At 39.5% G+C, this 10,980-nt stretch overlaps 1 pseudogene; it reads right to left on the reverse strand.

The window, feature by feature from the left end:
- Positions 1 to 460: 460 nt before the first annotated feature.
- Positions 461 to 1,991, reverse strand: LOC119230794 (elongation factor 1-alpha 1-like; annotated as a pseudogene).
- Positions 1,992 to 10,980: the final 8,989 nt, after the last annotated feature.

Here is a 10,980-nt window from a genome sequence, read left to right on the forward strand (position 1 = left end):
TTGATAGGAGGGGCTCAATGACATTCTTCAAAGAACAAATATTGCTGAATTTCATATGGAATAACAAAATTCATATGGAATCACAAAAACCCCCAAATAGCTAAAGCTCTCCTGACAGTCTATTACACTCAGACTTCAAATTACAGTGCAAAACTATAATAATTAAAACAGCCTGGTACTGGAACAAAAACAGACATACAGGCCATATTGAATTGAATTGAAAGCCCAGAAGTAAAAATATACATACATGGTCCACTAATCTACAACAAAGGAGCAAAGAACATTTACTGGAACAAGGAAAGCCTCCTCAATAAAAGGCGCTGGGAAAACTGGACTGCCAGGGGCAAAGGAATAAAACTAGATTAATATCTCTCAACAAAAGTCAAAGACTTGAATGTCAGATGTGAAACCATAAATATATACAGGAGAAAAAATGCAAAACACTCCATGACACAGCTGGCTATGTCAAGTCATGAATAGCAATGTGTCCCAGAGGAGGACAGAGAGGAGCTCTCAGCACACGTGGGCTCACCAGGAACCATAGCAACTATGGCAGCATCACCAGATTTTGAGAATTTGGGGCCATCTTCCAGCCTTTTCTCAGAATGACAATCAATCTTTTTCAGCTAAACAAATTTGCAAGCAATGTAGCTGGATGACGACGTAGCACAGGTACATATCCAGTGCTGATTTAGTCAGGATGGTGCAGAATACACACCCAAGCTATGAAGCCAGCTGCTTCTATGGGTGGGCATTTTTGCTGTCACCAGTCACACTGCCATGATGAACATCTCTGATGACACTGAAACCCACACTGTCCTCAGGAAGAGCTTCCCTCAAAGCCTCCTGGTGCATTTCCACAGATTTTTTTTTAAAGATATTTTATTTATTTATTTATGCATATAAGAACTGGGGTGTAAGCCAAAGATGCAGAAGGGAATGAGAGGATTCACCAGAGACAAAGTGGGGAGCAGAACAGGTGGATCTACTGAAATACATTGCTGAGGGGAGCAGCAGGCTAAGGCAGGAGAGGTCTGCTGCACCATATGGGTAGCTCCCAGGTGGGAGATGGAACTCATGCTGCAGTGGCTGGTAATAGCTTGATAGTGCTGAGACTTAGACCCTCGTGCCACCAGGAAGGCCTATTTTCATAGATTTTACCAAAGTTGTAACACTGACTGGAGCAAAGGTGACCACCATTCCGGTTTGAGAACCCCAGTCTCAACTCAGCCCACAGGGGCAGTCCCTAAAGCCCCAATTTTGTAGATGCCCTGAAGGGGCAGGCCTAGTGGTTTGTTGGGTGAGTTGGTAGCAGAATGCGATCAAGGGCTTCAAGCAGCAGGTCCCTCTGGCAATGTCATCTTTAAAGTGAGTTTCCATCCCTTGAACCAAGGCATATTAGCACTTGGCTCCAGCTCACTGCCAACATTCCAACCAGAAATTGGCACAATGCTGCTGGGATTGTAGCCAATTTTCTTAATGTAGGTAGTGACTTCCTTAATGATTTCCTCATATCTCTTCTGGCTGTAGGGTTGCTCAGTGGAATCCATTTTATTAACACCAACAATTAGTTGTTTTACACCCAGTGTGCAAGGCAGAAGGGCATGCTCACGGTCTGTCCACTCTTGGAAATAGCGGCTTCAGATGTAGGGACACAAGCTGCCACAACTAGGACAGCACAGTCAGCCTGAGATGTGCCTGTAATCATGTTTTTGATAAAGTCTGTCATCAATGATGGGCACATCATGCTAGCTGGTTTCAAATTTCCATAGGGAGATACTGATGGTAATACCATGCCCAATTACGCTTTCAGCTTATTCAAGACCCAGGAATGGAGGGCACCTTTCCCCATCTCAGCAGCCTCCTTCTCAAAATTTTCAGTGGTTTTCGTGGAGTCCACATTTGTGGATCAGAGGACCAGCAGGGGTGGACTGAGTGGAATTGACATGTCCAGTAATGATGATGTTGGTATCAGTCTTTTTCTTTCTCATTTTGGTTTAGTTTAGCTGTGGCTTACACAACACCTGTGTTCTAGCAACAAACCCGTTCCAAGGATTGTTGCCCTTTTAAGTGACTGAACTTGGACCTCAGAACCCTATGTGCTTGGACTTTCGTGAGGATGAAATGACATACTCTATGTACTGTGCTTAGCCTATAGCCTAGCCTAGCACATATAGCCTAGCCTCAATGCCTAGTACATATGAATGGTAATGGTATAATTACTTGAATGGTATAATTACTTGAATTCCCTTCCAGGGACAGGGGAAATTTTTTAACTTCAATTTTGGGTTTTTTTCTCCTCAGGCCATGTTTTCTAAACAGGCAGATTTTTTTGGTAGCTTCATCATTAAATGAGATGAAATGAAAAACAAATAAAAGTTAGGCATATAGTAGTTGCTTAGGAAACATTACTCCCTTCCCTTTCAAAAATCCTTCCTTTTTGGTACCAGAAACTTGCACAAAAGTGCTAACTTGTCTCAGACTTCCCAGCCCAATCCACCCTCCAGTCTACCAGGTAACCATTCTAATCTGGGCAGCTGCCTAATCCTCAAATTCTCCAAGAAGTAACCATTTTATTTCAGTTCCTTTGCATACAGGTGGACATGGGCCTCTGTGATTCAAGAGATTCAAAACCTGACACGGCTTTGAATTAAGTGAGAGCTGTTTGACATGCTTTTTGAAACATATGCTTTGTGCATATGGGACTGAGCATGTTAGTGCTGCCACCTGTGATAAAAAGAAGTTTACAGCTTTGGAAAAAGATCTATATCCAGAAGTAAGATGGAATTCCCAAAAAGTCCCTTGCCACAAAAATCTGGTTTCTATTGTCATGAAGGACTAATCTGCAAAGATGGATTCAACTAATCTGTTGAAAAAGGAAGATTTCAAATCAATCACTTTCTTCCATAAATTAAAGCACTTTCAGTATCCAAAATGGAACTAGAATGCTGGGTTGGAAAATAGAAAAATAATCATGATTTATCAAAACCAGCATGCAAACCACAGGCCACATAGCTCAGCTGTTAAGAAAGTGGCAGTAGTTGTGACAACGCACAATCCGTGACTGTGCTGTGTCAGAGTGGCCCTCTGCTGTGACTGTCCAACACCTCCACATAAATGAGAGGATGCCCAAATTCAAGGTCAAACCATGGAGCAGCAACCAGCTGAGGCAGATTTTCAAACAAAAGAACTGCAGTTCTCAGATACACATTGTACTAAAAAAAGAGAAACCTTATGTGGAATATAATGAGGCACTATAAAACCAAAAACAAGCTTTTGTGTCTCTTTTCGATTGAACAGATCAAAATGATTGAAACTCTTGAAAACATGATACTGGTCCAGAAATATGGCCTGTCAGAGTCAGCTCTCTGGCAAAGAAAACAACTTTGATGGTTGTTTTTTGAGCAATCAAGGCCTGCTGCTCAGCAGTAGGGTGACGCATCCTGCCTGCAAAATGGCTTATGTAGGTGGCGACCACCACCACAATAGATTAAGGTGAGCCACAGCCCTGCCACCCCATCTCTCAGCACTTACTCATTTTCTGATTCTCTACTGGCATTTTTGTTTCCACATTGTAGGAAGAGAGAATATGGAAAAGAATGGGGAAGGAATCCAATAGATAAGATCACCTTAAAGCTTCCAGGAAAAAAAAAAAAATGAAGTTCATCAGAGCCACAGGAGAAAAGTATAAGTCAGTTAGAATGAAACCCTCTGTAGAACAATGGCTCAATGTGCTGCCCAAATAATCCCAGGACCCCAAAGGACATCCCTGGAGAGAGGTAATAATGTGTGACACTTCTGTCATCTAGGAAAGAACAGGTCTTTTTGTCCACATCTTACTTATACCTCATTTTGCCAATATAGGAGTGCTATGTCTCACAGTAGCTAGGCTTGGTAACTACAGAAATGTTCATGTGGGTCTGGAATCGAAACTGACATTTCAGTATGAAGTAAGCAAATATTGACTTTTCTTTTGTTACTTGTGTAATGACTTTTTTTATATTTTAATATATTTTGTTTTATATAATTCTTACATCGTTTTTCATTTTTGCACATGTATGCATTTTCATCTTGGTTATATTCCCCATACAGTTCCACTCCCTTTATTTTGACCCTGATCTCTCCTTTCCTCCCCACCCGCATAGTGTGTTTCTGGTTTATAGTTGCTTATTGATTTTGATTTTCTTTATTATAATTAGTCTTTATCCTGGTCCTCTATTTAGGTTTACTAAATTCCTCCTATGAGTGAGACCATCCGGTATTTTTCTTTTTCTTTCTGGCTTATTTTGCTGAGCACGATCCCTTCCAGCTCCATCCATGTTGCTGCAAACTGCATGTGTTTATCTTTTTTGGTTGCTGAGTAATATTCCATGGTAGATATGTACCACATCTTCTTGATCCAGTCATCTATTTTTGGGCATTTTGGTTGTTTCCATAGCTTAGCTATTGTAAAAAGTGCTGCTATAAACATAGGGGTGCAGGTGCCCTTTTGAATTAATGATTCTGTGTCCTTTGGGTAAATACCTAGGAGTGGAATTGCTGGATCATATGGAAGCTCTATCTTTAGCAGGTTGAGGATTCTCCATATAGCTTTCCATAGTGGTTGGACCATTTTGCATTCTCACCAGCAGTGCAGGAGAATTCCTTTTTCTCCACATCCTCACGAACATTTGTTGTTGCTAGTTTTTTTAATATGTGCCATTCTCACTGGTGTAAGATGGTATCTCATGGTAGTTTTGATTTGCATTTCCCTGACTACAAGTGATGTTGAACATTTTTTTCATATGCCTGTTGGCCATTTGCAATTCCTCTTTGGAGAAGTTTCTCTTTAGCTCTTCTGCCCATTTTTTGACTGGATTATTTTCTTTGTTTTCATTGAGTCTCATCAGCTCTTTGTAGATTTTTGTGATCTGTCCTTTGTCATCAGTATTGTGTGCAACAGTTTTCTTCCAGTCAAAGGGGTTTCTCTTTGTTTTGTTTATTGTCTCTTTTGCTGTGCAGAAGCTCTTTAATTTGATATAGTCTCAGCTGCTTATCTTTGCCTTCAATATCACTGCTCTGGGTGATATGTCTGTAAAGATGTTTTTGAAGTGCATGTCATGTAGTGTTTTGCCTATATTTCCTTCTATATATTTTATGGTTTCAGGTCTTATGTCTAGTTCTTTAATCCATTTTGAGTTAGTCATTTGTGCATGGTGTGAAGTAGTTGTCAAACTTCATTCTTTTGCATGTAGTGACCCAGTTTTCCCAGCACCATTTATTGGTTGCAAGAGCCTTTCAAGAAGCAAATATTGTGATTAAAGTAATGGTTTCAAGATACCCTGAAAGTGGCAAAGTTGTATTGGTCGAATGCAGTGGATGGGACATAAGCGATGCCATGAATGCTGTGTGTGATGCGGGCTGCTGTTCCACTCCTGAGTGCCTCCCCCCACATCCCATTCTTTGCTCCTTTCCTGGTCCTCACAGGACTCAGAAGTACACTCCAATTTCCTAATGCTTTTTCTTCTTCTTCTTCCTCTTCCTCTTCTTCTCCTTCTACTTCTTCTTCCTTTTTCCTTCTTCTTCCTTCTTCTTCCTCTTCCTCTTCTTCTTCTTCCTCTTCCTCCTCCTCCTCCTCCATTTATTCTCTTTTCTGAAATTGAGCCAAGCTCTTTTGACTTTTTGAACTTTTGTTTTTATTCACAAAGGTAATTTCAAGAGCTGTTCTGGGTTCCACTGTTGGCATTCAGCTCCTCAGTTACCTACTATTAGGCATGGGCAAAGAACCTGAAATACCTTTGGCAATAATCTGAACCTTTCACATCAGAACTAAATCATGTAAAATAGGCCATTTTCCATTCAGGCATTCTTGAGAAATAAAACCCTGCATTTACACCTTCCCCCACACTTACTTCTTGCCAGCTCAGTTGAACTATGTTTTCATATTGTTTATTCAGTGGGCATTTTCACACACTTTTGTGGATTTGATTTCTGGATGGTTTAGAAAAAAATTGGGATGATGGAAATCAGAAAAACAAACCACATGTGGTATCTGTGAGCTCATAGATCAGCAGTTTTTATAATTCTAATATCTGGCATGATGTTCTCTGTGCTGTAGATGTGGTTTTAGATAGAAGGTATTTGGAATCCTTGCTTATCTCTAAGAAAAATCTAATAATCCTTCAGGTTTGTCTGTGTGGTAGCACTGCTGCCCTGTAGCAGCCATAAGGATGCCATAGCCCCAGTGAAAGCTGACTCTTGGAGCCCCCAGACACCACAATTTATAACACCCTGGTTCCAATCCCGGGGAGCTCTTCACACTTCCTCCTGGAAACTCACAGCCATGTCACGCATCTTATTATTCTTCCTGTCTTGGTCAACTTCTCTTCCAAACCAACACTTAAAGAGGATGTGATAAAAGAGAACTATGGAATTGTGGCTTAACTGACCCCTCAGGCATCTGGCTCCCCTCTTGTCCTATTCCCTGTGCTGCTGCTCTAGTTGCTTCTCCACAGGCTGGGGGCCATCCAGGCATAGGACACAGGCTCCCTGTGCCTCCTGGCTTCCTCTCTGGTCTGGGGCCTTGGTCTCCCCAGGCACAGGACTGACAGTTTGGCGGTGACTTTCCACCGGATTGATCCTCCAGCACCCACCTCAGTGACAGCAGAAATTAACCTAGAATTCTGGAATGTTGGTTGGGGTCAGTTTTTGAGACAGAAACCTGGGGACACTCCCCCTAATTAGTGGTGAATCCTGAGTGAGATTCCCTTACTAGGCTAATTTCTAGGGCAGGTCAATAAAGGTCTCTCCAGACCATCCTGTGACCCTCCCTTCAGTGTCATGTTATTGCCAAGTGTTGCTAAAAAAGAAAATGAAGTACTTCTAAACATAACCCTGGATTGCTTTTTTCTCTTAATTTGTATTTTCAAGTAATTATTTTCAAGTAATGTTCTCTCACCTTATGTTTAACCACTCATTTCTTCTTTTAATGTGTGTAACTTGTTTTTAATATAGTCAAAATTACTGGGTTGCAGATATGGAAAGGCTCTAGTAGGGCAATCAATAGTCAATATTTGAGGAGAAATCACAATAGACACAGCAGAAATTGAAAGAATATCAGAAACTACTATGAACAGTTATATGCAAACAAGCGCAACAATCTAGAAGAGATGGACAAATTCCTACAATTCTACAATCACCCAAAGCTAGATAAAGAAACACCTAAACAGACCAATTACAAGCAGTGAAATTGAAATGGTAATCAAAAACCTCCCCAAAAACAAAAGCCCAGGACCAGATGGATTTATAAATGAATTCTACCAAACATTGAGAAACGAATTAGTACCTATCCTTCCCAAACTCTTTCAAAAAATTGACAAGGAAGGAATAACACTTTCTATGAAGTAGATATTACACAAATATCAAAACCAAACAAGGACAACACACAAAAAAGAAAACTACAGGCCAATCTTTTTAATGAATACTGGTGCCAAAATCCTTAATAAAATTTTAGCTATCAGAATCCAATAATGTATCCATAAGATAATTCACCATGACCAAGTAGGATTTATTCCAGGGACACAAGGATGGTTCAACATCCGAAAATCAATCAATGTAATCCAACACATCAACAAAAAGAAATATAAAAACCGTATGATATATCAATAGATGCTGAGAAAGCTTTCGATAAAGTACAACACCCATTTATGATAAAGGCCCTTGAAATTCTCAAGATACAAGAAACATACCTCAACCTCATAAAGGCCATATATGACAAGGCCATAGCCAATATCATTTTCAATGGTGAAAAGCTGAAAGCATTTCCATTAAGATCTAGAATAAGACAAGGATGTCCACTCTCACCACTGCTTTTCAATATAATACTAGAAGTCTTAGCCAAACATAAGACAAGAGAAAGATATACAAGGAATCCAAATAGGCAATGAAGAAGTCAAACTATCACTATTTGCAGATGATATGATAATATACATAGAGGACCCAAAAACTCCACAGAAAAACTAATTTAACTAATCAATCAGTTTAGTAAAGTGGCAGGATAAAAAATCAACACACAAAAATCAGTAGCCTTACTATACACAATCAATCTGAAGGAGAAGAAATCAAGAAAACCACCCCTGTTATTATTGAAACAAAAAAAAATCAAATACTTGGGAATAAACCTAACAAAAGAGGTAAAGGACCTATACAAAGAAAACTATAAAACACTGTTAAAAGAAGACACAAAGAAATGGAAAGACATCCCCTGCTCATGGATTGGAAGAATCAACATCAAAATGGCCAGCCTACCAAAAGCAATTTACAGATTCAATGCTATTCTGATAAGAATTTCAATCACATTCTTCAAAGAAATGGAACAAATATGATGAAATTCATATGGAGCCACCAAAAACCCTGAATAGCCAAAGCTCTTCCTGAAAAAAAAAGGAAGGGAATGGAGGCATCACACTCCCAGACTTCAAACTATACTACAAAGCCATAATAACCAAAACTGCATGGTATTGGAACAAGTACAGACACACAGACCAATGGAACTGAATAGAAAATCCAGAAATACACCCATAGATTTATGGTCAACTAATCTTTGGCAAAGGAGCAAAGAAATATAATTCTTTCAGGGAGTTGACACACAGCTAAACTAAAATGTGGAGAAACTGCTGCTTTGTTCGTAGGGTTCCAGAGACCTCTGAAAATGTTGAGGAAGCTTGCCTCCATTGGCAGGACTGAATAACCCGGTTCCCTGGACAGAAAGCTCTGTCATAAAGCCTAAACTCTTTTGTCTTTTTGCTGCCTTTGATGATGTACACTTCAAACAACCTGGACAGGACACCGCTAAGATCCCAGTGTGTGCTTGCGTTGGATACCCCTTCGCTATACTTCTGGGAAACGCCTCAGCTACACGCATTCAATTGCGTGGGACTTCTTACTCCGTACATTGTTCTGGTTGTGTTGTTACTAATTGTATTACCCCCTCTCTTGCTCGTATGTATCCTGTGGTGGTCTTACTTAAAAGACCCCCCTATATTATGTTACCTGTTGATTTACATGATATGCCTTGGTGCAGCACTATTTAGAATAGCTAAGGTATGGAAACGACACAAATGCCCAAAACTAGATGAGTGGATCAAGAAGATGTGTACATATACACAACAGAATATTACTCAGCAATTAAAAAAGATAAACTCATGCAATTTGCAGCAACATGGATGGAATTGGAACAGATCATGCTCAGTGAAATAAATCAGAAAGAAAAAGAAAAATACTGGATGGTCTCACTCATAGCAGGAGTTTAGAAAACCTAAATACGGGACCAGAAAAAGACAAATTATAGTAAAGTAAAAATCAAAATCAACAAGCAACTATAAACCAGAGACACACTATGGGGCAGGAGAAGGGAGTAGGATCGAAACAAGGTGTGTGGGAAGTGTATGGGGACTATAACCAAGATGAAAATGCATACATTGTGCAAAAATGAAAAATGACGTAAAACCTATATAAAATAAAATTAAAACAATAGAAAAGAAAACAAAATAAATAAATATTTGCATAATGACAAAAATTATTATACAGGGAACGTCACTTTCATTACTCTTTTTAACTGACAATTAAGTGCACATCTTTGTTCTGGACAAAATTTGAAATTTTCTATATTGCATTAGGCTATGAAGAGGGATGTGATGGGGTGGAGCAAGTGGGAGGGGAGCATGGTCTAATGGAGGGTTTCTGGGGCTTTGGTGGTAGGTGTGGTGAAATAACATACATTTGTTGAAATGTAAACCTATATTCCTAAGACATGTACTGTGATGTAAATCAACATTACCTCAATAAACATAACTTTAAAAAATATAAGGATCCACTTTCAATTACAAGTACAATAAATAAGGAGAAAATTTTAGGGTTGGAGAAACTGGCTTGATTTCTTTGGCGAATTTAGCATTTTTATTTTATAAACCTTAACATGGAATACTTTCAGACAGGCAATTCAAAACTTCCAAAGTCACTCCCTTGAAGCAGGCCACGACGGGGTAATGCCCACTTCTGCCTTAAGTCAGATCCAGAACCACCATCCCTTCACGTTCCTCTGCCCAAGATGCAGGAAGTAAGAGCCACATCTGATGTGATTTCTCAGTTGTGTGATAGAAATGCCATGATTAGGTGTTTTGTTTCTAAGTAGCTTACAGAATTTTAGACTAACAGGTGAATGGGCTCCCAGCAAAGGAATTATAGTTTTCCATTTAGCTAGCACTTTTGAATTAGTTTTCTAGGGCTGCTTAAACAAAATACCACACATTAGGTGGCTTAGAGCAACAGCAACTGTCTCATAGTCTGGAGCCCAACTTCAAGGTATTGGTGATCGTGATTCCTTCCCAAGGCACCAAGTGAGAAATCCTCTGTTCAGGCCCTCTCAGAGTATCCAGTAGCATCATTCCAATCCTCCACCTTCACATGGTATCTCCCTGTGTCTCTGACTTCACATGCCCCTATAAGGACACCAGTCATATAGAATAGGGACTCACCTAAATTAGGGACTCACCCTAACTCTAGGTATGAACTCCTCTTAAATAACTACATCTACAATGGCCCTGTTTCCACTAAGATCACATTTTGAGGTACTGGGGTTAGGAAACCAATGTATCTTTTTTGGGAAACACAATTCTCAAAACAAGCAGTGTCCTAACCCACTGAATCAAACTCCAAAGTACAGCTAAATAGTGTACATCCAACAAGCCTTCAAAGAGATTCTGATGTACACTAACACTTCAGAACCACTGTTTTGTTTTCATTTTTATTTACTTTTTATTTATTAATTTTATTTATATAGATTTTACATCCTTCTTCATTTTGTACAATATATGCTTTCTCCTTTCAGGTGTAGGTCCCTGTACTCTTTGTTTTGGTTAATGTCTCTTTTGCTGTACAGAAGCTTTTTAGTTTACTTTTTAAATATTCTTATTTATTTTTTCACCATGTAGGATTTGTCCC

Source organism: Talpa occidentalis, unplaced genomic scaffold (genome assembly GCF_014898055.3).
Source record: "Talpa occidentalis isolate TD23 unplaced genomic scaffold, MPIMG_talOcc4v2.1 talOcc4.7, whole genome shotgun sequence".
Taxonomy (NCBI): domain Eukaryota; kingdom Metazoa; phylum Chordata; class Mammalia; order Eulipotyphla; family Talpidae; genus Talpa; species Talpa occidentalis.